The sequence below is a fragment of the Amblyomma mixtum genome, chromosome 1 (assembly GCF_055824585.1).
Source record: "Amblyomma mixtum isolate Tamu chromosome 1, ASM5582458v1, whole genome shotgun sequence".
NCBI lineage: Eukaryota > Metazoa > Arthropoda > Arachnida > Ixodida > Ixodidae > Amblyomma > Amblyomma mixtum.
The window spans coordinates 80,312,133-80,339,127 of record NC_143012.1 but is presented as its reverse complement, the minus strand read 5'-3'; the positions used below and the strand labels follow the sequence as shown (position 1 = coordinate 80,339,127).

The 26,995-nt window shown below is 52.2% G+C and overlaps 1 protein-coding gene and 1 pseudogene across 2 annotated transcripts in view; one reads left to right on the top strand and one right to left on the bottom strand.

Moving 5' to 3' along the window:
* The window catches only part of LOC149366900 (uncharacterized), a 152,012-nt gene that overhangs the window by 24,673 nt on the left and 100,344 nt on the right, over positions 1 to 26,995 (bottom strand). The window lies entirely within an intron of this gene.
* Positions 4,179 to 6,635, top strand: LOC149366904 (uncharacterized; annotated as a pseudogene).

Here is a 26,995-nt window from a genome sequence, read left to right as displayed (position 1 = left end):
GAATCGAACCAAGTAGCGGAGACGCTACCACCCCGCCACGGAGCCCTTAATCATGCTCAAACCTTGGGCCTCCGTGCGGTATTCAATAAACCCCGCCAAAGCATGGCTTTCATAAACCGAATAAAAGGAATAAAAATAAAAATAAGGAATGAAAAATAAAAGAAAAGTAAGAAAAGAAACAAAAATACAAAATAAAACTAAAAAATGAAATATGTAAGTTACAAAAAGAAATAAAAAAAAATTAAAGATAGGAGAACAAAAAAGAAAAATAAAAAAGAAAAATAGGAAAGAAAATAAAATAAAAATAAAATAAAATATTAAAATGTGAAAAGTAGAAAAAACAATAAAAGATAACAAATAAAAATAAAATAAAAATGAGAAATTTTTAGAAAAATAAAAATAAACAGTGCGCCAGGAAAAGCTTTCGCCGTGCAGCACATTAGAGACAAAAAAATTGGCTGCGGTTTAGTTGTAATTAAATCTGGATGATTGCGAAAGCAACATCTGCGCGTAACCATATATTACTGCCTGAGCTACATTGGCCACAGTCTCGCCGTTTCGCGTGCTCTTGCACGACCATACTGCGCATGCGCTAGGAGCAAGTGACGTCATTCGCACAGCTGGCATGCCACAGCCCAGCACAGCCTCGACGCTCGCGCTCGGCTTCCTTTCCTCAAAATGATCGGAGTATAAAACGTTGACAACCCCAATGAACACAATGAACGCCGATGGCCTATCGCTTTAGCGCCGCGTTTCTGGCACAACCTTATCAATGCCTGCTGCTCACCTCTCTCTCTCTCTCATCACCCCACGCACCGATGAGCACAGTTCAGGCGTCCACTGACCCAGGGAACCATTATGCGCACTTCCTTTCCTTAAAATGATCAGATTTTAAAACGTGGTCAACGCCAACGCCAATGAACACAACGAACGCCGACGGCCTATGGCTTGGTGAATTGTCTGATAAATTGGTTTTTGAGGAAAGGAAATGGAGCAGTATTTGTCTAGCATATATCGGCGCACACCTGAACCGCGCCGTAAGGGAAGGGAGAAAGATAGGAGTGAAAGAAGAAACGGAGCGAGTTGATCCAGCGCCATCTTGAATTGTCTAGGTGGCTTTGGTTGATCACCCATAATCTACAGCTGGTATGACGTCAATAAAACTTGGGTTGGGCCTAGTTGGTACATGATGTTGTGAAGGTATAGGATGCGCAATCACAGGACGAACCACGAAGAAAGACACAGAGACACACACGAGGTATGACGTCACAGCGGGAACTTGCCTGCTCCTTCGCTTGAACGCAGGCTCAAAAACGCGCGCGCATGAACGCCCCACGCAACACAACGGAGCGAGTTGGTCGCCCATAATCTACAGCTGCCTCTACAGCTGGAGGCAGTAGCGCCACAGGTGTGCGGCGCTGTGTAACTGCAGCCGGGCTATCTGAAGGAGCGAGTTGCTCGCCCATATTCACTCCGCTAAAGGTCAAACGTAACTGCGGCCGGGTCACGCGAAGGCTTGAAAGTGCGAGTAGTATTGCTTTCGCAACAAAAGTGCCCCCTGGATTTTTTATTTTTGCGGTAGGAGAACGCGAGCTACCATTCCGGGGACACCCCAAACTAAAGGTGCGTTCTATCGGGGCGCCGTGACTGTTTCGCCAGACGAAACGTCCGAAAGAGTCAAACGCAAACTCAGTGCGGAACCAAATGCGGTGTCTGTGCGCAAGCTGGGGCGAACCCCGGTTGCGGTGATCACCTTCGCTGGGACCAAGGTGCCACGGACGGTGTTGTACAGCTACGAACGGCTCTCTGCTCGCCTTTACGAGAAGACGGTGCCTACATGCCACCGCTGTGGCAAATTGGGCCATCGGGCGGACACGTGCCCGCGACCGCATCCCGTGCGCTGCAAACACTGCGGGGTCCAAGTTCCTGGTGCCACTCCTGGCGGCCCAGCGGAACATGAGTGTGTTGCGAGCTGCCTCATCTCCGGAGGCGGCCACTCAACCAGGGCTCCCGGCTGTGCCGGGCGGTTCCGGAAAGCCATCAAACCGAGCTCTCCATCCAGATCCAAGCCGAAGACAAAGACGGGGCCCAAGCAGGATCCTCCGCCAAAGGCCAAGAAATCGCCAGCCGCTAAAGAACCCAAGACCCAAACCGGGCCATGGAAACCTGTCAAGTCCGGGACACCGGCGGTGCCCCCGGTCCTCTACGTCAGGGACTTCCCGCCCTTGGCACCCGTCCAACCACACGAGAGCAGTTGGAGTGGGGCAGTCTCCGGGCCCCCTACCTGTCCCTGTCCTACCGAAACCACCCTACAGCAGCAGGTAGAGGAGCTCAGGCGCCAGAACCAAATTATAGCGCGCAAAATTCAAGAATCCGACGCCACACAGGCTGAGCATTCGAACCAATGCAGCAAGCTGAGCCAGATGACGAGGATGACGGATCATCCGTTACATCCTGCCTTACTAGCGTCTCGCGGGAAACCGGGGACACGACAGTTGGATCAGTTTCCACTGCTGGTCACGTCGGCGGCCTCGAGGCACTACAGCGTCAAACCGAGCAACTGGAGGAGCAAGTGGTGGCCCTCCCGAATCGAAGTGGTAGCCGTCCCGCGAGTCCTTCCAGGGCATGTTCAAGACGGCCTTAACGCAAGCACTTCCCGACCTTACGTCCCAGGTCACTGACTCCGTCCTGAAATCCATGCAGCCCTGGGTCAGCACCCAAATTAAGAATTCTACCAGCTGCAAATCCCCGCACCTCAAACGTAAGACAGCCTCCCAGCAGGCAGTGGAGGAACCCCTTTCAGGCTCGGCTGCCGGTGGGTCGGTGCGGCCCCTCACTGGTGTTGTGCCGGCTCCCGGCCAGAGCTAGTCCGCTCGCCCGTAAATAAATACAACAAGATGGCTAGCAGATCTTACAGGAATGCTAAAAACTGAAAAATTCCGGATCATGCAATGGAACTGCCGGGGTTTCAGAGTTTGTAAAAAATGCGGTCACACCTCCAGCTCTACATGCAGTCTCTAGGTGACATGCCGGCGCCCATTCCCTCTTCAGGAGCCCGGCATAGACGCTGAATGATAGGGGTAAAGCACCTTTCAGGGGGGGGGGGCCCTCGACAAGCATCCTTGTGAATAAGGCTCACACCGTGGTTCAGGTCGACTTTGACTTGAACACCGAGCAAGAATATTCAATAGTCCGGGTATTGCCTCTCAGACACCGCGACCCGTAAATACAAATGCTTAACATATACTGCCCTCCGCATAAGCCGCGCGTAACTTTCAGTGAAATCTTCCTTCGCGCGATCAAAATGGCAGCCTTTAGTGATCGTTGGAGACTTCAATGCTCCCAGCCTTCACTGGGCATACCACTTTGAAAAGGCAACGGGACGTAAGCTGGCGGATCTCATCTCCACCCTCATCCTCACGTTGCTCACGGACCCGGCGTATCCCACCCGAGTGGGGAGTTCGGTAACTCGCGACACGTGTCCTGACTTTTCTCTCGTCAAAAATGCTAGAGATGCTGCCTGGGAGAACTTGGGAGATTCTCTAGACAGCGATCACTTACTTCTCCGGATTACACTCCTGGCAAAGTCAGCGCGCAAAAAATGGGGTCAGGCAAAGCTGACCGACTGGCACAAATTCAGAAATCGCACTATCCCTCCCGTACCATTTTCCGGCGGCTACGCGGAGTGGGCTAACCACATATACAACATTCAGAAACAATACGTCACTACTCTAAAAACCACCGAAGAGATCTCCGCAGTGGCCACTCACCTCCTGCATTTGTGGGAGACGCGCCGGAGCTTAACTGAACGGTGGAAAAAGCAGAAAACTAATCGAAAACTACGTACCCGCATAGACAAACTCACAGAGCAGGCTGCAGCATATGCTGCCAAACTCTCAGATTAAAATTAGATGGTACCCTGCGACGCCGCAGCTCATCTGATGAACTTGAAGGGGACGTGGCGTCTCTTTCGCAGTCTAATTGACCCCTCCCAAACGCAGCTCCGGCGGTCGCTGCATAGGTACAAGGTTCGACGGCGCAACTTGCAGACACTCTGTGCGGCAGATATCTCTGTCGTACGGAGGACCCGAGTGGGCCTGAGTACATATACTATGGCAGGCCTAATGAAACGCTCGATGCCTTTTGAGTTTCACGACCTTAAGGCGGCCTTAGCAAAAATGCGCCGGGGTACGGCTCCGGAACGGGAATACATAACAGTGAACCTGTTGGCGAACGTACCGGATTCAGCCGACCTCCATTTATTAGAATACATGAACCAGATCTGGGGCGCCCGTCCAATCTCTCCCGAATGGAAAACGTCCCTTGTGACGCTTATCCCTAAAACAGGTAAGGCCGTGAATACGGACAACCTGAGACCCATATCACTGACCCCGTGTGCGGGCAAGCTTATGGAGACGATGGTATGGGATCACCTCTCTCCATACCTAGAGAGCAAGGTCTTCTTTGCAGTCACCTTGTCCGGGTTTCTACCCCACATGTCTGCACAGGACGTCCTCCTCCAGCTGCACAGGAATGTAATACGACCCACAACTATGCAACACAATGGCAAAGCCATCCCCGCCCTTGATCTGAAAGGGGTTTTCGACAATTTTAAACGCGGTATCATCCTGGCCAACTTGAGTTCTACCGACTGTGGAGCTAGGGCCTACTCTTGTGAAAGAGATTTCTTGACTAATCGCCAGGGCTTTCTTCGGATTGAGGACGAGGAACATGGCCCTTACATGATGGGAACACGGGGTACCCCTCAGGGAGTGGCGTTATCACCGCTCCTGTTCAACATAGCTATGATGCGCCTCCCAAGCCAACTGCCGAGGGTGGAAGGCATTCAACACGCGTTATATGCAGATGACATTACAATCTGGACCACCGAGGGAAGCCTTCGGGACATCGAGGACCGCCTTCAGCAGGCCCCTTCCATAGTCGATGCGTATGTTATTGACTCTGGGCTCCAAAGTGCTCCAGCGAAATGAGAGCTTCTGCATGTCAGAGCGAACCCAAAGGACAGGACAGCAATATGCATCTATCTGTCAGGAGTTCCTATTACAGAGGTGGAGGAGCTCCGTATTCTGGTTTGCTTTGGATTATGGGGTTTAACGTCCTAAAGCGGCTCAGGCTATGAGGGACGCCGTAGTGAAGGGCTCCGGAAATTTCGACCACCTGGGGTTCTTTAACGTGCACTGACATCGCACAGTACACGGGCCTCTAGAATTTCGCCTCCATCGAAATTCCACCGCCGTGGTCGGGATCGAGCCCGCGTCTTTCGGGTCAGCAGCCGAGCGCCATAACCACTGAGCCACCGCGGCGGGTGGGCCTTTTCATTCACCAGAGACTCAGACCAGACTCCATTATTGTGAAAGTCAATAGAGTAGGCGACCAGGTAGGGCACATGATCCGCCGTGTTTCCAACAAGCGGGGCGGTCTGCGGGGCAGGGACGCGCTTCGGCTCGTCTATCCCTTCGTGACTAGCCGGATCCTCTACGCCGTGCCATATCTCCGCACAACTAAGCAAGACGAGGCGCGAATAGACGCCGTCATTTGCAAGGCAACTGAGCGAGCCCTGGATCTCCCGGTGACTACCTCTAATGGCAAACTCAAGGCACCGGGGGTGCTAAACTCTTACCAGGTGCTGCGGGAGGCCCACCTCGTGAACCAATACATGCGGCTCATGCAGACGGCCCCCGGGCGCCGCCTGCTAAACAGCTTACACATCCAACAGGACTGCACTCCAGAGGAGGCGGAGCATATCCGACAACTTTGGCGCCATATGCTTTGGGATCCCCGCTCCCCCTAAGATGGACACCGACATTAACGAAAACAGACGACAAGCGCGGGCTCGGGCTCTTGAGGGACAACACGGCTGCCGACCCTGTGTATACTATGTAGACGTAGCACGGCCATCGCCCATGGGATTTTACACGGCCGCTTTCGTTCACCAGGAAATGGCCGTTGATGGACTCTCTTTTCGAGCCCCGAATTCAATGCGAGCGCAGGAACTATCGATAGCACTTGCTGCCGCCCACGCCAATTCGAGAATCATAATCACGGACTCCCGAGAAGCATGTGACCATTACTTGGCAGGGGAGATCTCCCCATTAGCTGTTAGTATTAATCCATCACCGAAAAGAATCATTTGGGCTTCCGGCCATCAGTGCTTACGAGGTAGTGAGGCCACTGACGCGGCTGCCCGAGCGCTTACTCACCGGGCTCCTGATCCCAGCTCCTCTGGCTCGGAGACTAGCCAGCCGCTGCTGCGGTTCAGAGAAATAATAACGCATTATAGCGACAACCACCGCCTTTTCCCGGCCCTTGCGAAGGGGCTGAGTAAGACGGAGGAGCGAACTTTAAGGCGCCTGCAGACAGGTACTCTACTCTGTCCTGCAATCATAAAGCATTACGATCCTAACACGGATGGGCGATGCCCGCACTGTGGGGAGACCTGTGATATCATCCAGATGGTGTGGACATGTTGTCAAAGTCCCCATCTCCCCCTTTCCCCTATCCCTTCCCGAGAGGCATGGTAGACTTCCCTCCTCAACTGCTCATCGCTTGAGTCGCAAAGGGCTCTGGTGAAACGGGCGAGAGACGGGGCCTTGTCATGCGGTGTCCCGGACTAGGGACGCCGACCATGTAGCGGGGCCACTCTGTGGCTCCCAAACCCTATTTCACTAAATAAAAGTTTTCACCACCACCGCGACGCAGCAGAACTGTCAAGAGGGTAGATTCGCTGCACGCTGATGTGAGGGTACGCGAAAATCAATATTTTAAGAAAGAAGTTTTGTGTTTTACAACCAAATGCACACAACTAAAACATCTTTAAAACGAGTAACTCCAGTGGTGTCTTAAACGGCGCAAAGACCAAGACCTTATCATATTTGTGTCGTCCTCCTCGAAAATTTTGGCGCTGCAGTTCTAGTCGTAAGTGGATGTCGCTGGAACTTTGTTCTAGACCGCTGTCGAGCTCCGCCTTCACGCCTATGCCAAGTGACCTTGCAGTGAGTGTCTAATGTTATTTGCGATTTTACCGGAAAACTCAGTTTGGAACCAGTTCCATTGCCGTTATATGGCATGCATGCGTCATCATCGTCTGCAATGTACAGTCTTTTGGAATTCTTAGGGTGATCAAACTTCCTAACAATGGGATCCTCACATTTGTATGCAAGGAGGCCCCCCGTGATTGGTCCAATGTTACCGCGTGGTTTTGATGACGTCGCGACAATCGCTTACACTCATTGATGACGAGGAGTCCTACACTGTTGGCGCTGTGGAGTAGCGGTTAAGCGGAAGGCCACTGCGCCAAAAAGTGGCTGTTTCAAGCACAGCCACCGATAGGGCGTGTGAGACCACGGTGGCACCTCCCGAGCTCGCGGGCAGCGACACGGTGAGCAGCAACGTTAAGTTACGTCGGTGGGCAGTTTGTTCACAATGGGGTGAACCGCTTCAGATGGCCTCACATGGGCGAGTGACGCCTCGGCCAATCAAGAAATTTTGTGACAGAGAAGCCGGGAATATATACTTTTTTTTACGACAAAGTAACTTTTGCCGACGTGACAACGGAATCATGCTGCTCGATCGCATCGTTCTTCCAACGGCACACCTCTGTGTGGAAGAGCGCAGCGCGTACTTTGAGAAGGTTAAAGGGACACTGAGGAGAGCACTATTAATATTTTTTTTATAGTAAAATCCGATAGTTCGGCATGTCATGGCTTTGTTGCCACTTGGCCGGCAGCGAAAGATGCATTTATTTCTAAGAAATTTGGATTCGAAGTTGAAAAAGTTTTTCCCGCCGCTCTGATTCAAGCTTGGGATTCGTCTATGACGACACAGGACTAAGAGACGTGAAACATGACGTGCACATGACGTAACGCAGACTCCGTGATTTCTGGCTCCCAGCAGTGCGGCCTAGCAGCAGCCGAAAAGAAAGCTACCGCCGGCCGCACGTTGAAGGCATCTATCGGCTATTGCGGCCGTCGCTACAGTCGCTTCGATTACGTTTGCACTGGCGTTTTGCCAGCGTTACGATGGATCTCGTCCTTGAAGTCGTCAACGAAGTTCTCGCAAATAGACACCTTTAGCATACCGTGTACGTTGTTACCGCTAGCGGAATACCGGGAGCCCGCCTACCGCCGGAAAACAGGCGCTGATTTGTCCCGATGCTTCAGGAGCGCGCGTAGCAGCCGGGCACGTGGCGCCATCTGGCGACGTCAAGGAGATTTGCGCATGAATTGGCTGCGCCTCAGTGATGCATGGTTTCTCGGTTCCTGGTGTTGCTAGAACCATTCGTTCTAGCAACACTGTTTTGTCCTATGATCTCATCACGCTTGTACTTGCGAGTTTGGCCTGTGGCGGCGATACCTGTATTTCGGTTCTTGCTCTTTTCTACGTTACAAGAGCTTTGTTGTCAGTATGAGTGGCGTTTTTGTAATCAGGAGCTGGTATTCTGTCGATACAAGCCAACTTCAATTTCTCCTCAGTGTCCCTTTAAGACTTACTCTGTCTCTACCAGTTCTCTCGTTCGGTGCGAGCGCCACGGGATTCTCGTTAAGCACTATTTCCGGCTACCTTCATGATTATATTATGTCAACTGGTTGATTATCCTGTTAACTCCGTGTAAAATTCCACCGAATGTCCAAAAAGTGTATTTTATTTTATTCCTGGTAGTTCTGATTTGTATAATTTATTTTAAAAATTCAACAATTAATATTGTAAGCACAACATGCGCCCCTTGTCCCTGTACATATTCATCATCATCGCTCATCTTCTTCGGAGGGTTGGTCTCTCTCTCTCTCTCTCCATAAGGCATGTTGACGGGCTAGCTGGTTATTCATCTTGAAACTTGAGAAAACACCCACCTGTCGTGAAAGTCATTTGCGCCTAGGTGGGTTTTTTCCCAAGTTTCTATCTCCAATCCAAACTCCCATCTATATATACATATATATATATATATATATATATATATATACATCTCAGACGCGCTGAGCTGAGCGTCCGCTCGATTCCCTAGCCTTTCTTTAATCCCACTTCCTCGTCTTCTTCCGCCCGCTCCTTTCCTCTCTTCTTCATCATTGCTGTCTCGACATCACAATATATATATATATATATATATATATATATATATATATATATATAGAAGAAGGGGTCACAACCTTGCAATTATCTTAATTTAATACCGACAGTTTCGGACGGAGGACCGTCCTTCCTCAGGGTATTCTTGTGTATACCCTGAGGAAGGACGGTCCTCCGTCCGAAACTGTCGGTATTACATTAAGATAATTGCAAGGTTGTGACCTCTTCTTCTACAAGTCTTCCTGGCCCATTGAACGACAAGACCTCCTGCAACTATATATATATATATATATATATATATATATATATATATATATATATATATATATTTTATATATGTATATATATATATATATATATATATATATATATATATATATATATATATATTATCATCCTCTCCCTGCCCTTCTTGTGGTAGACTCCCCCAGTGTTCCTCTCCCGTGTGCTTTTTTTTAGCTTTTACTATGTACGTACAGGTGAATACCAACCTTTACCTCCCGATTCTTGGCCGATCCCCCAGTGTGGGTATGTGCCATTATGTCAAAGGCTACAACAACAACAACAATTTGCGGGTGGCATTAAAGCTCGCTGCATCCTGCGCTCCGTTTCCCGTCTCACGAGTGCTGGAGTGTGCTCTCGATCCCTGCGTCCTCTCCGCCGCCAGACTGCAGCTACGTTCCGGTCGCTACCTGCTCGTACCATCCGCACCGATAAGGTCCTTCCCAGTCTTCTGGACAGCCCACTTGGACCATCACCACACTCCAGAGCGAGCCTCCTATTTTTGCTGGTCTTCCTGTGGACGACGTAGAGGAGTGGCTCGACCAATGCAACCAGGCCAGTGCCTATAATCGTTGGGACTCAGCAATGAAACTTCTCAACGTGTCCTTCTACCTCACTGCCGTGGCCAAGACCTGGTTCGTGAACCACGAAGATGCCATCCCGGACTGGGCTCACTTCTGGTAACAGATTCGACAAAGTTTTGGCACATTTGGTGCAAGCCCCGCCTTACCAAAAAAGCTAGATACGCGTGTCGAGCTACCCAATGAATCCTACACGTCCTACATTGAAGACATACTTGGCCTGTGTTTACGTGTCAACAGCGTTATGTCTGAGTACGATCGGGTACGTAACCCTCTGAAAGGGCTTGGGTCATTTGCTTTTAATACGCTTGCTGCCCAGAATCCAACGTCAGTACAAGACATCCGAATAACTTGCCATCGTCTGGAAGACCTTCAGTCACTACGCTTAAAAGACACCTGGGACACCCTCATTTCAACCGACGTGGACTTACGCTCTGTCACAGAAGTGGCGGCAGCCTGTAAATTACTTTTGTTTGTATAAAACTGATGCGTCCGCGTTTCTTTGTATGTGTCTCGGGAAGAGCAAGAATGCATGCACGCTTTTTTCAGTTATGTAGACAACCCCTCGCATTGCGAAAGCAGAGGCGGCTCAAAGTCGTCCCCGATACTGCCGAAGTCTGGAGCTGACCATTAGCGGGAAAGAAGTTGCGGCCTACGTGACTGGCTTTTTGGTTGTGTTTTACTTTTTTGCGTTTCCAAGGTCACCGAATCGAGAGTCGAAGCCTGGGGCTTCTTTTTAGTTGTGCGTTAATTTTTTCCTCCTCCAAGATGGCGGCTCACATCCTTTGGGACTGTAGCGTAAATCCGCGCGAAGCCAGCGAGAAGACGACGATCCCGCCGCAGCTAGAGGCTGCAACGAGGAGCTGTGATCATAAGACACAACTCAAGGCCGTCCAGCAGGTCTCGGCAGCTCTCGAGAGGCAGCGACCGAGCGAAACCGAGGAGAGGGGGGCGGCGGCCCTCTCGAACCCGCGGAAGTAGCGAGGGACGTAACAAGACCTCAAGGAGCACAACGCACGAGATTGACGTAGTGGCCGCGTCGCGGTAAAAGCTTGTCCTCCCTGCTTGGAGGGAGCCTAACCGACTCTGCAGGCTTTCTAAATAAAAGTTGTTCTCTCTCTCTCTCTCCAAGATGGCGGCCATGCAGAGTCAAAGTGTAGGTGCCTACGTGCTCTCGTTGCGCTTTTTGGTGTTTTGTTTTTTCGACGCCGACGTTGTGGCGCCGCGAGTGCTCGCTCGCTAGCGCCCGAGGGCTTTAAAAAGGGGGCTGTATGGAAACGAACTTCAGTCCGCTAGTCGGTGGAAACGCTGCCGCCGCGAACTCCCGGGTCTCCGAGCCGCCGCACCGCATCCTCGAAACCGCAAGCTGCCCTGGACGGACGTAGCCTTCGGGGGCCGCACTTGACTGCGTTTTTGTGGATGGACTGCAGCCGCGCTTCCCGGTTGACTGTATGTTTGTTCACCTTCCGACTTTTGATCGACTGTATATAATTGGCCTCTCACTTGTTTTCTGACCTGTGTAGAAATATTAAATGTAGAACTTAATTCAGTGTGTTTACTCCTATGTGCTTTCCGCAATTGTTTTGTAGAATGTGAATTATGTATCTGTGAAAGCTGCCGCATTGTTCAATCGAACTATAAACGTTATTTTGTTGTTGTTACCTCTTAAACACGCCTCGGTCTCAGTCACTGCGTTTGCTTACTGGCTACGCCGGGGCATCAAACGGCCACCCCCTCATTGTCCGGACTCGGTGATGATGTCGACTATTCACCGAACCCGTGACAATTAACTGGCGTCCGCGACAGGACATTTGATGCGAAGAGAACGTGGTGAACTGAGAGGGAGACTTGTTGAGGTGTTGAACTGTGCCGACTTTAGAGAGGTGTCGTGTATCAACAGGATTTGTTTTGTGCTGAGCTTGTAGCTGTGTATTGAAAGTGTGCTTGGAGATAGAAGCATGAATTTGGAAAGGTTGATAGCTATGGGTAGCCAGTTGGGGCTGACAAGCACTGAGCTCAGAAAATGGGTCGAAGACAAGCAGCGCGAAGAGCGGGCGTTTGCCCGAGAGAGAGCGGAGCAGGAGCGCGCAGCCGCGGAGCAGGAGCGCGCGGCCGCGAAAGCAGCTGACGAACGTCAGATAGAGATTATGCGTTTGAAAATAGAGTGTCTGCGACTAAAGAAAGAGACTAGAGAGAAAGAGCGGGAAAGCCAGCCAGTAGAACGCGTGTGCCACGCGATCTGCGGCGTCACCGAATCGGACAGCGAGGGAGCCATGCCTCTTCCGACGCTCGAACAGTCAGAAGCCGAGCGAGATGTGAAGCTTTCTGATGATATGACGGCGGATCAACGGAGACAGCTCCGAGAAGTGATTTCAGAACATTCTCGCATCTTCTCCGACGTCCCGGGCAAGACGGACTGGGCCGAGGGCCGGTTAGAGCTCACTAACCGCACTCCGGTCCACGTAAAACAATACCCACTTCCATTTGCTACGCGAGAAGCCGTAGAAAGAGAGATGCAGCATATGGAGCGACTGGGAATAATCGAGAAATCCGAGTCACCCTACAATTCACCGGTCCTCTTGGTGAAGAAACCAGACGGCACGAACCGGCTTTGCATTGATTTCCGACGCCTGAACGACGTCTTGGTTGCCGATTCGGAGCCAATGCCCAGAGCGGACGCGGTCTTCGCTGCAGCTGGAGAGAAGAAATACTTCTCAAAGGTAGACTTTGCCAAAGGATATTGGCAAACCCCATTGGCTGAGGAGTCCAAGCCCAAAACGGCGTTTTCAACGACATCGGGTCTCTTTCAATTCCGTTTTATGCCGTTCGGCATAAACACTGCCCCGGCAGTATTTTGCAGTATTGCAGTTTGCAGTTTTGCAGTATTGATGCAAAGAGTGGTGGAGGGAATTCCCGGAGTGCAGCACTACTATGATGATGTCCTCATTGCCAGTGCTACGTGGGAGGAGTATCTTTCTTCGCTGAGGCAGCTGTTTGCGAGAATCGAGATGGCCGGCCTGACAATACGACCAAGCAAATGCGAATTCGGGATGTAAAGCATCGAGTTCCTCGGGCATCGCATTGGCAGAGGTGAGCTGGCACCACTCGGGAAAACGCTCGACAAGATACAGGCGGCGCCAACTCCTCGAACAAAGCGTCAGGTACGCGCTTTCCTTGGCTTGTCGGGGTATTACCGCGACTTCATCCCCGACTACGCAAGAATAAGCGAGCCCCTCACCCAGCTGACGAGAAAGGGAGAGAGGAACGTCGTAAGGTGGACGCCGGCCCATCAGGAAGCCTTCGAAGAGCTCAAGCGACGGGTCTCAAGCCCTCCGATACTACGGCTGCCAGACTTCTCCAAACAGTTTGTGCTGCGCACGGACGCCTCTGATACCAGCCTTGGCGCGGTACTATTGCAGCGGCATGACGGAACGCTTCACCCGGTGGCATACGCGAGCAGAAAATTGCTCCCCAGGGAAGCAGCTTACAGCACAATCGAGAGGGAGTGCTTAGCGCTAGTTTGGGGAATACAGAAGTTTTCCACCTACCTGTATGGTGTACCGTTCTTAGTTCAGACGGACCACCAACAACTGAGCTACATCCAAAGAGCCAAACAGCTAAACAGCAGAGTCCTGCGCTGGAGCTTGCTGCTCCAAGAATATCAGTTTACCGTCGAGCATATAAAGGGCAAGGACAATGTCGGTGCTGATTTTCTTAGCAGGCTGTAGATTTGTCGCGCGGTTAATTTTCGCTATTTTTATTTATTCAAGTATTATGGTGCATGTGTACACGCTGACTTGAATTGTGTGCTAGTTTTATATGTGGTTATGTCACGCGCTGTATATCTGTGCACAGGCCTCCTCGCCGACTTCTGTGGTTCTAGAATATTATCGGATAATATACCGAAAGTGGGGGGGGCCGTGTGACAGAAGTGGCGGCAGCCTGTAAATTACTTTTGTTTGTATAAAACTGATGCGTCCGCGTTTCTTTGTATGTGTCTCGGGAAAAGCAAGAATGCATGCACGCTTTTTTCAGTTATGTAGACAACCCCTCGCATTGCGAAAGCGGAGGCGGCTCAAAGTCGTCCCCGATACTGCCGATGTCTGGAGCTGACCATTAGCGGGAAAGAAGTTGCGGCCTACGTGACTGGCTTTTTGGTTGTGTTGTACTTTTTTTGCGTTTCCAAGGTCACCGAATCGAGAGTCGAAGCCTGGGGCTTCTTTTTAGTTATGCGCACGGTGTAAGAATATATTTAGGTGTTGACACTGGCCGCCCGCCGCGGCGGAGAGCGCGCACAGATTGTGTTCGCCCTCTAGTACATGCGCCGACCGCAGCGGCGCGGGGGCGCTGCGGAGCAGAGGCCCTTCGCTTTCTGTGCGGCAAGCGGCTTGCCCAGAGCCGTATATTCCCTTCTCCGGCGTGCCCTGCTTTAGGTGCCCTTTTAGGCTGCGTTGGTCGATGTTTTGGGCTGAGAGAGTGCATCACAAGCTGTGAACACCACGATCTCAGCTTCCACGTCGTCAGCTTCCATCGTGGACGAGCAAATTTTGCTAGAACTAGCTTTTTGTGTCGCGGTTTGGCACAAGCCGGATTGACAGTTGTGGAAACGCACGTGGTGGCGCGGGCCGACGCCATGGACGGTCGTCGCGGCCTATGTGCATTGTGTCTGTGATCTGTTGTTTGTTGCTGTGACACACCTGTCAACTTCAGCCGGGTCCAGAAGTCTGCTAGACGCAATTATGGGTAAGAAGTGCTTCGTACCCAACTGCAGTTCGGGCTACCGGAGTTGTCCGGATCGAGTTTCACTTTTTAAAGCTCCGTCGGAGCCTGCTCGCTTAGAACTTTGGCGCCGGGCAATTCCCAGAGCAGATTAGATATTGCAACCGAGCGACCACGTCTGCGCGAAACACTTTCCCGAGCATATGATATCAAAATCGTACTATGCCGAGTTCAATGGCAAGGTACTTTTAAATGTACCGAAGAAGATCCCGGTGCTGTCGGCGAATGCTGTGCCCAGTATTTTTCCCGGGTGTCCGAAATATCTGACAAAACCGACAAGGTCAAGAAAGCCTCCTAGAAAACGAGTCTACGGCCACGTGTGGCGATCAGTCAAGCAAGCGGCCCGCTCCAGCCGCTGTCGCACTGCCCGTTGGGACGGTCTGTGAAAAACAAAAAGGCACCGATCCATCATCGAGCCCTCAGAAGAAACTGCAGACATGTGAGTGGAGTGATCAAGGAACGTGCCCTTCTCCCACCATGGAACTTGGAGGCACCTCCTCAAGTGCCACCTCCGTCTTCTTTGGCGTTCATGACCACGGTGTAAGAATATTCTTACACCGTGGTTGTGCGTTAATTTTTTCCTCCTCGAAGATGGCGGCCATGCAGAGTCAAAGTGTAGGTGCCTACGTGCTCTCGTTGCGCTTTTTGGTGTTTTGTTTTTTCGACGCCGACGCTGTGGCGCCGCGAGTGCTCGCTCGCTAGCGCCCGAGGGCTTTAAAAAGGGGGCCGTATGGAAACGAACTTCAGTCCGCTAGTCGATGGAAACGCTGCCGCCGCGAACTCCCGGGTCTCCGAGCCGCCGCACCGCATCCTCGAAACCGCAAGCTGCCCTGGACGGACGTAGCCTTCGGGGGCCGCACTTGACTGCGTTTTTGTGGATGGACTGCAGCCGCGCTTCCCGGTTGACTGTATGTTTGTTCACCTTCCGACTTTTGATCGACTGTATATAATTGGCCTCTCACTTGTTTTCTGACCTGTGTAGAAATATTAAATGTAGAACTTAATTCAGTGTGTTTACTCCTATGTGCTTTCCGCAATTGTTTTGTAGAATGTGAATTATGTATCTGTGAAAGCTGCCGCATTGTTCAATCGAACTATAAACGTTATTTTGTTGTTGTTACCTCTTTAACACGCCTCGGTCTCAGTCACTGCGTTTGCTTACTGGCTACGCCGGGCATCAAACGGCCACCCCTCATTGTCCGGACTCGGTGATGATGTCGACTAGTCACCGAACCCGTGACACGCTCCCTGATTCGTTCAATTATCCGGGAGGAACTGCACGGCTCCACCTTACCGCCATTAGACTCCCATCGGCACGCAGCCCCGTCGTCTTCGTCTTTGCGTGATCTCATTCAAGACGACCTCGCTTCTGTCCCTCGTCCCATGGCTGCGGAACCACCTTTACCGCGTTTTGTACCTAGTTATGCCCAGGTGCTGCGACGCCTCCTGCTGCTGTTTATCCGTCCCATCTACAGCTCGTCCAGCAAACTCCGGCATCCCTGTCCCCGAGCCCCGCAATGTGTCCTGTTTGGAGTCCGCCTGCACGTCGCCCGGTGTGTTACTACTGCGGGTTTCGCGGACATGTTGCCCGTGTTTGCCGTCTGCGTCAGCGCGACGAGCGCGAATGGTATGCAGACTTGCCGAACGAAGCTTCATACTCGTCGCCTGCTTTACCGCCCGACATTTGTAGTAGTAGTAGTAGTAGTATGTTTATTTGGCCATATTATATACAATATGCCCTTGAGGTGAGGCTAAAGGAGGTAGACCAAGCATGCCTCCTGACAAGGCCTACACCCCGATCACACATCATGGAAACGGGGGCCGAATGGACAAAAGATAAAAAACAATGAGCAAACATGATCACAATAGAAAATAATTAATGATAGACAATAATAAATATCAATTAACAATAAACAAAACATTTCATAATATGCACATTCAAAAAAAAGCAGAGCACAAACACACACTCAAAAAAAAACTAAGTATACAGAATTAACTAAATTTAACCGGGGGGAAAAGAATCGTCAGTTCTTTCTTGAATACAGACACACTATAACTTTCTAAAGCAATCTGAATAAGAGACTGGTAGGCATTACACAATGTTATAATTTGATAATCGGTTGTTTGTTTACCATAATTTGTTCTGGGTCTTGCAGTAGATAGGGCAACGGAACGTAGACCATACGCAACGTTTCTTGAATTATAAGTATTAGAAAAAGAGCTAAAGTCATGCTTGACTTTATAAAAAATGTGAAGAGCCAAACTAAAATTGTATGAATGAAAGAAATTGCGAACATGAAATGTTTCGAAAAGATTTGCTTCAAAAGATGAACTTGAACTTAATAAACGTAGAGCCCTTTTCTGGAAAGAAAGCAATTTGTATGAATAAGTTTTGTTGCATGTACCCCAAACTAGGTTGCAATACACCAGGTGAGAATGAACAAGAGCAAAATATAACTGTTTTTTAACTTGTAGGGGGAGGAGATGTCTAACACGATAAATAACATAAATAGATCCACCAGTCATCCTCGTCGCTCATCGTACGGGGACTTCTCCCAAGACGCTACGCAATCGTCGTTCGCTTACCGCCAACCGTTTGCCGACCGTGCTAATTCTAGGCCCTTCTCTCTCTCTACCTCTCCGGACCGCTCCTCGAACGCTCCTCGAACATCGATGTTGTAAAAACTGGCCTGCGATTTTTTGCAACTCACATGACCCACTCCTAATCTACCCAATTCAACGTATTCCAACCTAATTTCATATAGTCCAGTCTTAATCCATCGCGATCCGCCAGAATCCGCCGCAGTACGCCCGTAATACACCTGAATTCTACGTAATTCCCCGCAATCCAGTAGAATCCACCCCTGTTCCAGAGCAATGCGCCATAACCCACCCCTATGCAGCTTTATTTTCCTGATGAGGTAGGCATTACCGATGAGGGCACCCTCCATTTTGTACCATCTCCCTTCACAGACGCCACCGGCTTCTCTCGGAATGAGCCATTAAAGCTTTCCCCTTAAAACGATATGAAAAAATTTTAAACCGCGATTTTGGCACAACTATACATGCGAAGCGCAATTAGAACAGAGAAGCAAAGACTCGCCACTGCAAACCGCCGTATCTCGGCGCTGCGCGAGCCTACACTTGTTGAAAAGCAGCGGCAAGTGAGCGCGGCAAAGCGGGAGCACCTTGCCATAACACTGGATTTTCGCGCCCACACGACGCGAGCATACACCCGCGAATATCCGCATGCTCTCTTTCGGACCGAGCCCCTCGCCTCTTCTCTTCAATCTGGCCATGATGAAGCTCCCTAACCTGCTGGGTGAGGTCCCGGGTGTGCAGCATGCCCTCCCTGTACGCGGACGACATCACCCTCTGGGCAACACACGGTTCGGTTGGAGAAATCGAGACCAACCTGCAGCAAGCGGCGGCTATTGTGGACGATTATGCACACCGCTGCGGCCTTCAGTGCTCCCCGAACAAATCGGAATTCGTGCACATAAGTCCCAATCCAAGGTGCAAAACCAAAATTGTCCTCTCCTTGCTTAGTGGCCCGATACCTCAACACGATGAAATCAGAGTATTGGAACTCTACATACAAAAGAACCGCAAGATTGACACCACGCTGAAGAAACTCCGCAAGGTGGCGGATCAGGTGGGCCGTATGTTCCGCCGGGTATTAAACAAACGAGGGGGGTTGCGATGCAAAGACGCCCTGCGGCTGGCCAATGCATTCGTAACCAGTCGAATCCTGTATTCGGCACCGTACCTCCACATGCGCAAATGCGATGAGAACGCTCTCGAAGTGATTCTCCGAAAAATCTATAAGAGAGCTCTCGACCTCCCAATTGCAACATCCAACCAACGTCTCCTCGGCTGGGGATGACGAACAGCTTTGGGGAGCTGTGCGAGGCTCATTTCAGCAATCAATACTTGCGGTTAAGCAAAACACGTGCGGGTAGCCGCCTACTGACCCGCCTCCACATCAATTGCACAACCCAAGAGGAGAAGCGGGTATCCATGCCCGAGGCCTGGCGCTCCGCACTAAAGGTTCGCCCCCTCCCCAATAACATGACAAAAGATGCCCATGATGGCCGCCGCCTCGCGCGAGCGGAGGCCATTTCCAAGCAGTATGGTGCTCGACCAGGCGTATTTTACACGGACGCGGCCGGTCCACACCATGGAGGTTGGTACACGGCTGCCGTTGTCCACAAAAACAACCCAGTTCAGGGCCTCACTTTCCGTGCCCCCAACATTACATTCGCGGAGGAAGTTGCTATGGCACTTGCAGCTGCGGATCCAGCGTCCCGAGTCATTATCACCGACTCAAGGGAAGCTAGCCGCAATTTTGAACAGGGCCAAATTCCAGATCGTGCTTTCCAAATTTTACACAGATGTGAGTACCGGGATTTCAAAGCCCGGCGCACCATCATCTGGGCATCAGCACATGCGGGGATAGAGGGAAATAAGGTAGCGGACACTACCGCCCGCGCGCTTAACCACCGGGCATCGCCTCTGTCGCCGCCTGATCAGGCTACTGATTTTCATACGGCTATTACTTTTCGGGAGATCTCTCTCCTGTATCAAAACGCTCACGGCCGATACCCACCCCCCTGTAAAGGCCTCAAGAAGGCAGAGGAGCGTTGGCTACTTCGCCTCTACACCAACACGGTACTGTGCCCGGCAGTGCTCAAACATTTCAATTCGGCCTTTTCGGGCGAGTATCCACACTGTGGGGAAGTGTTTGCGGACACGTATCACAAGGTGTGGGCATGCCCTACCAATCCTGCTTTCCCACCCCACCCCCACCCCACCCGAGAGGACTAGGAGGCTGCCCTGCTCGGCTGCTCAACTCTCCAGGACCAACGAGCCCTGGTGAAAAGAGCCCGGGCCGCCGCTGAGGCCACAGGGGTCCCGGACTAGGGATCCCTCCTAGTGATTATGAGGGCCGGCCCTTCAGGCACGGTCCAAGCAATACCTCTCTTGTTTATAGTATAAATAAATGTTTTACACCACCACCAGCGTCGAAACAGGCGAACGCCGCACATAGACTTTATCAGGCGTGTTACGTAACAGCTCGAGAGTGAGGGCGAAGGCTGTCGTCCAATCTCGCAGCAAGCGCCGGTCGGAGACAGCAGCGCCGCGGTGCGGCCCCGCGGCCGGTCGGCGCACTGAAGCCGTGGGCCATGCATTTTTGAAAACGACTGTACTTGTCGCAGACGGAGTCGGATTGCCGCCTTCTTGCTCGACTCCATATGCAACACAACACTCCCATGGAAGGCAGGTTTCACGTCCCAGAACTGTGGAGACGCGCCCTTCTTCTGCGACCTCTTCCAGCCAATATGTCACACGAAGACCATAATGGTCGGCGCCTGGCACGAGGGCAAGTTCTAGCCCGACATTATTGCAACAAAACAGGGGCATACTGCGTGGACGCCCCCGGCCCTCACCACGGGAAGGTACACGGCCGCGGTAGTCCACAACAGCAACCGATTAAAAATACATAATCACCGTCTCGCGAATGGCCTCTGGGAACGAAGAACACGGCTGCACTCCCTTCCTGGGCTATCGAATGTATCAAAATTGCATACGTGATACGGACCCCGCACACCGTTACTTTATATGGGCCCGCGCAGCCGCCCGCGCGCTCTCTCACCGGGCTGCTTTCTCCTCCCCATCCGATCAGGAACCCGATTTTAATCCGGTCTATACATTCAGAAATATTACAACCTACTATCTAGATAGTCATCGCCTTTACCCTAGCCCATGTAAAGGCCTGAAGAAGGCGGATGAGCGGCTCCTTCTCCGACCTTTCACCAATACACTGCTATGCCAGGCAGCACTGAAATTTTTTGACCCCTCCTTTAGTGGCAACTGCCCGCACTGTAGTGCAGTGTCTTCGGGCACCTATCACATGGTTTGAGCCTGCACCTCCAACCCAGCCATTCCCCCCATCCCTAACCCAACCCGGGAGGACTGGGAGGCGACCCTGCTCGGCTGCCTCGACTAACACGCCCAATAAGCATTAGTCGGGCGAGCCCGGGCGGCGGCCACCCCACAAGGGTCCCAAACTAGGGACTTCCACCTAGTGCTTGTAAGGATCGGTGCCTTACGGGCTGATCCAAACATACCTCATGTCCCTTCTAAATAAATGTTTTCTCCACCACCACCACCTTCCTTCCCTTACTGCGCGGTTCAGGTGTCCACCGAGATGTGAGACAATTAATGCGCCATTTCTTTCCTCAAGAGCCAATTTTCTGCTACGCTAATATTGTCACGTTGTAGTGACGGCAGTCCAGCGGTCAGGGAGACACCAGAAATACTTGCAAACGAAGCTCTTTATTTGGGCTGACTCGCGCCCACAAAAGAAATGACTCACTCGGTGGCGGCGTAAGCAACAAGCGTGCTCGTCAATCGTCGAACTACGAATGCCCGCTGCTCGCGGCATCGTTCAGTTTAAAGCCGGCAAGGAAACTTCGAGATAACAGGTCGAGATCATCTAGAGTAATCTAGAAACGCGTAGATGCAGCTGTTCATGGCTGTGAACAATCGAGATAAGTCCGGTCGCTTCTCGCGTCACGAACAAAATGATAACACCCCTTTTCTGCGGCCTTGCGCGAACGAACGGATGCTACAATGATACGTGGCATTACCCCCCTTCCAAACAAGCATCGTCTCGATGCTTTAAAATGAAAATAAACACGGACAATGAAAACTTCCAGTCCTTTAGCGTTCATAATATGGCTTCAGGCGTACGACATGTACGACTTCCGGGCGTGTGCGGCGTCGCTGAGATGCTGTCGTGCCGTCGGGGATGACTTCGTAGTCGAGGTCACCGATGCGACGGAGAACCTTGTACGGGCCAAAGTAGCGTCGCAACAACTTTTCACTCAATCCACGGCGGCGAACTGGCGTCCATATCCAAACACGATCACGTGGCTTGTAATGCGTGTCTCGTCGGCGGAGATTGTAGCGTCGGGCGTCGTTGTGCTGCTGGTCTTGAATGCGAAGCCGCGCAAGTCTTCGGGCTTCCTCGGCGCGATGAAGGTAGGCGGCGACGTCGAGGTTGTCTTCGTCAGAAACGTGCGGGAGCATTGCGTCCAGTGTTGTCGTGGGCTTCCTGCCGTATACCAGCTGGAATGGGGTAAACCTGGTTTTCTCCTGGACGGCAGTATTATAAGCGAAGATCACGTAGGGCAGAATGGAGTCCCACGTCTTGTGTTCGGCGTCGATGTACATGGAGAGCATGTCTGCGATGGTCTTGTTCAGACGCTCTGTGAGTCCGTTGGTTTGTGGATGATAGGCAGTGGTCCTCCAATGGCTTGTCTGGCTGTAGTTTAAAATGGCTTGCGTCAGCTCCGCTGTAAACGCCGTTCCTCTGTCTGTGATGAGCACTTCCGGGGGCGCCGTGTCGCAGCAGAATTTGTTCGACAAAAAATTTTGCGACTTCTGTTGCGGTACCACTAGGCAACGCTTTTGCTTCGGCGTAGCGGGTCATGTAGTCGGTGGTCACGATGATCCACTTGTTTCCTGATGAAGAGGTCGGAAAGGGGCCGAGGAGGTCCATCCCTATTTGCTGAAAGGGCTTAGTTGGCGGTGGTATGGGGTTCAGGAGTCCGGCTGGTCTAGTCGGAGGCGTTTTGCGTCGCTGACACTCACGGCACGTTTTCACGTAATGGGAAACGTCGGTAGCTAGCCGTGGCCAATAGTACTTCTCCTGGATGCGGTGCAACGTGCGAGCAATCCCGAGATGCCCTGCAGTCGGCTCATCATGACATGCCTGCATAATTTCTTGCCTAAGATTCTTGGGCACGACAAGAAGATGTACTGTCCTGTTGGGCGCGAAGTTCTTCTTCAGGAGGACATTATTGTTAAGGACGAAGGACGACAGTTGGCGCTTGAACCCCCGGGGAGGCGAGGCGGTCTTGCCTTTCAAATAATCAACTAGGCTTTGCAACTCAGGATCCGAGCGCTGCTGCTGCGCGAAACTGCTGGCGCTTACCGGTCCTAGGAAAGCATCGTCGTCTTCCTCTTCCGGTGCTGCGTCTACGGGGGCTCGCGATAGGCAGTCAGCATCGGAATGTTTGCGGCCAGATTTGTAGACTACAGTTATGTCGAATTCTTGAAGACGCAGGCTCCAACGAGCAAGGCGGCCGGAGGGATCTTTCAAATTGGCCAGCCAGCACAGAGCATGGTGATCGCTCACAACCTTGAATGGTCGTCCGTATAGGTAGGGGCGAAATTTGGACGTGGCCCAAATAATGGCGAGACACTCTTTCTCTGTCGTCGAATAGTTGGCTTCGGCTCTCGACAGTGAACGGCTAGCGTACGCGATAACTTTCTCCTGTCTGCCATTTTTCTGAACGAGGACCGCTCCTAAGCCCGCCCCGCTTGCAATCGGTATGAACTTCGGTTTCGGCGTTTTCATCAAAGTGCCCGAGCACAGGAGGGGACTGTAAGCGGCGCTTCAGCTCGTTGAAAGCTTCCTCTTGTGGCCTTTCCCATTTAAAAGGCACGTCAGCCTTGGTAAGTTGAGTCAAAGGTTCAGCGATGCTCGTAAAGTTCTTGACGAATCGTCGGTAATAAGCGCACAATCCAAGGAATCTGCGTATAGCCTTCTTGTCATTAGGCTGTGGAAACTCTGCGATCGCAGCCGTCTTCTGGGGGTCGGGGCGAACTCCATCCTTGCTTACGACGTGACCAAGGAACAGCAGCTCCTCGTAGACGAAGTGGCACTTCTCTGGTTTCAGTGTCAGGCCTGAAGACTTGATCGTTTCCAGCACTATCCGAAGCCTTCTGAGGTGGTCTTCAAAGCTTGAGGAGAAGACAACAACGTCATCTAAGTAGACTAGGCAAATCTGCCACTTCAAGCCTGCGAGCACCGTATCCATTACTCGCTGGAACGTCGCTGGGGCAGAGCAGAGGCCGAATGGCATCACCTTGAACTCGAAGAGTCCGTCTGGCGTGATGAACGCAGTCTTTTCGCGATCTCTTTCGTAGACTTCAATTTGCCAGTAGCCGCTCTTCAGGTCCATCGATGAGAAGTACTTAGCGTTGCACAGCCGGTCCAATGTATCGTCGATGCGGGGGAGGGGGTAGACATCCTTCTTCGTAATGCTGTTCAAGCGGCGGTAATCGACGCAAAAGCGAAGGGTGCCGTCTTTTTTTTCACTAGGACGACTGGTGCTGCCCAGGGGCTCCTTGATGGCTGGATAACGTCGTCACGAAGCATTTCCTCAACTTGCTTACGGATAGCTTGGCGTTCTAGCGGCGATACGCGGTAGGGGCTCTGTCGCAGTGGTCGGGCGTGTTCGTCTGTGACAATTCGGTGCTTGGCAAGCCTCGTTCGTCGCACATTCGATGCTGATGAGAAGCAATCGCTGTACTCTTGAAGAAGACTGCGTATTTGGTCTTGTCTGCTCCCTGGTAATGCTGGGTTGATATCAAACGTTGGTTGATGGCGTTGGTCAGATGGTTCTACGGGTTGGTCGGGTAGGGCAAATATGTCTCTGATGTCTGCCAACTCGTCGAGGAAAGCGATCGTCGTACCTTTGTTTAGATGCCGGTATTCTTCCGTGAAGTTGGTTAGCAAGACCTGGGCTTGGCCATTTCGGATTTGGGCGACTCCCCTTGCGACGGCCAGTCCTCGATCCAGGAGTAGCTGGGTGTTCCCCTCGATGACGCCTTCGGCAGTTTCGATGTCTCCAGTACCTATGCAGGCGACGACACTTGATCGGGGCGGCACGCTCAATGCTTCGTCGAGGACGTTCAAGGCAACGGGATGAGTCGCTGTCGTCGCTGCAGATATGGCTTTGTCCGTGGAAAGCTTGATCGACTTAGATCGAAGGTCGATGATCGCTCGATGTTCATTCAGGAAGTCCATTCCCAAAATCACGTCTCGCGAGCATTGCTGTAGGATCAGGAAGGTTGTCGCATAGGTTCTCCCGTTTACACTAACTCTCGCGGTGCAGCGTCCTGACGGCGTAATCAGGTTGCCACCTGCGGTGCGGATCAGCGGGCCATCCCAAGTTGTTGTTACCTTCCTGAGTCGGACAGCGAGTGGGCCACTCATGACAGAGTAGTCAGCTCCAGTGTCGACCAAGGCAGTAACCGCGTGACCGTCGACCGTAACTTCAAGGTCACTTGTTCGCGTTCTCGTATTGTACGTTGTCTTCGGTGTCCGATCTCGGCTTCGTCGAGTAGTAAGACTGCGGTGTGCGTACTCCGACGTTACTACACTGGGCAGCGGTAAAAGTTTCAAGTCTCGCCGCGTTGTCGTCGTCGTCGTTGTCGGTGCTGTCGTCGTTGTTGTCGGCGTTGTTGTCGTCGGTGTTGTCGTCGGTGTTGTCGTCGGTGTTGTCGCCGGTGTTGTCGTCGTAGTTGAGGCATGGACTTGGGTTTTCGTCGATGGAGGATCTTTGTGCTTGCGCTCGGAAGCAACCTCACCTCCAGAGGCTGCTTTATTCAGTTTAACCTTCGGGGGCTGGGGGAGCGTCCACGCACTGCGTAGCCTCGGCTAGGAGATACAAAGCGCGGAGACGAAGGCGACGGGGAACGTGATAGGCGGCTGGGCGGTGAGCATTCTTCCCGGCGCAAAAACTCCTCGATTTCGGCTGGTCGCTGCCCGGGTCGGGGTCGTGGAGCGTCGTAAGAGAACCCTCGGATGCCCAGTCGTCTGTATGGGCAGTGCCGGAGGACGTGACCGGCTTCAACACAGTGGAAGCATAGTGGGCGGCGCTGGTCGGGAGTTCTCCACTCGTCGCATTTCCTCGGCTGCGCGCGTCGCTCGTAGGACGGGCGGGTTGGGGCGAGTGGGCGGCGGTCCAACGCAGCTGGCTGAGGGCGATAGGGGCTTGGGTCCTGGCGTCGAGGGACAGGGCGGCGCACAGCTGCGGCGTAAGTCATGGCTGGGGGCTGCAGTGGCTGCGTGGGTGTCGGCGTCACACCCAAGGCCTGTTGAACCTCGTCCCGGATGACGTCAGTGAGCGATGAAAGTTGCGGCTGCGTTCCCGTTGGCAGCAGTCGTTGGAGCTCTTCTCGCACAACTTGACGGATAACCTCCCGCAAGTTATCGTTGTTAACGGTGTCCAGGCAGTTTGCTGAGAAGACGCGCTGCTGGCGGTCATATTGGCGGGCTCGGGCGTCAAGGGTTTTTTCCATTGTGGATGCCTCTTCTACGAATTCCGCGACGGTTTTCGGTGGGTTGCGGACGAGGCCGGCAAAGAGTTGCTCTTTAACTCCTCGCATAAGCAACTTCACCTTCTCTTCTTCCTTCATGTTCATGTCGGCACGCCGGAAGAGACGCTTCATCTCCTCAGTATACACTGCAACGGTCTCGTTTGGGTGTTGTATGCGAGACTGTAGCAGCTGCTGGGCTCTCTCCTTTCGCACGACGTTTGTGAAGGTCTTCAGAAGCTGTTCCTTGAAGGTTTCCCAGTTGGCAAGGCTGGCTTCCTCATTCTCGAACCAGACTCTTGCTGGTCCCTCCAGGGCGAAGAAGACGTACCTAAATTTCATGGCATCGTCCCAGTTGTTGAAGACAGCCACACGGTCGAACTGCTCCAGCCATTCCTCGGGGTCGGCGCCAGGCGAAGCGTCGAAGGTTGGTGGCACCCGGGGCTGCTGCAGGATGATTGGAGTGGTCGTCTGGGGCAAGGTCATGATGGACGTTGGTACTTGCTTTCGCTTCCGGGTAGGGTCCGGCAGGGTCCCGAACTCAGGTGCGTCCCCTTGCAGGCGTCGGCTTGCGCGGTGGACTGGACTCAGGTCCTGTGGTAGATGACTCAGAGGGCTGGCGTCACGACTTGTTGGGGGTGTCCGGAACATGAAAGGCTACCCCGCACCTCCACCAGATGTCACGTTGTAGTGACGGCAGTCCAGCGGTCAGGGAGACACCAGAAATACTTGCAAACGAAGCTCTTTATTTGGGCTGACTTGCGCCCACAAAAGAAATGACTCACTCGGTGGCGGCGTAAGCAACAAGCGTGCTCGTCAATCGTCGAACTACGAATGCCCGCTGCTCGCGGCATCGTTCAGTTTAAAGCCGGCAAGGAAACTTCGAGATAACAGGTCGAGATCATCTAGAGTAATCTAGAAACGCGTAGATGCAGCTGTTCATGGCTGTGAACAATCAAGATAAGTCCGGTCGCTTCTCGCGTCACGAACAAAATGATAACACCCCTTTTCTGCGGCCTTGCGCGAACGAACGGATGCTACAATGATACGTGGCAATATCTCTTTGGTCATCTCATGAGGTTGTTTGGCAGCCA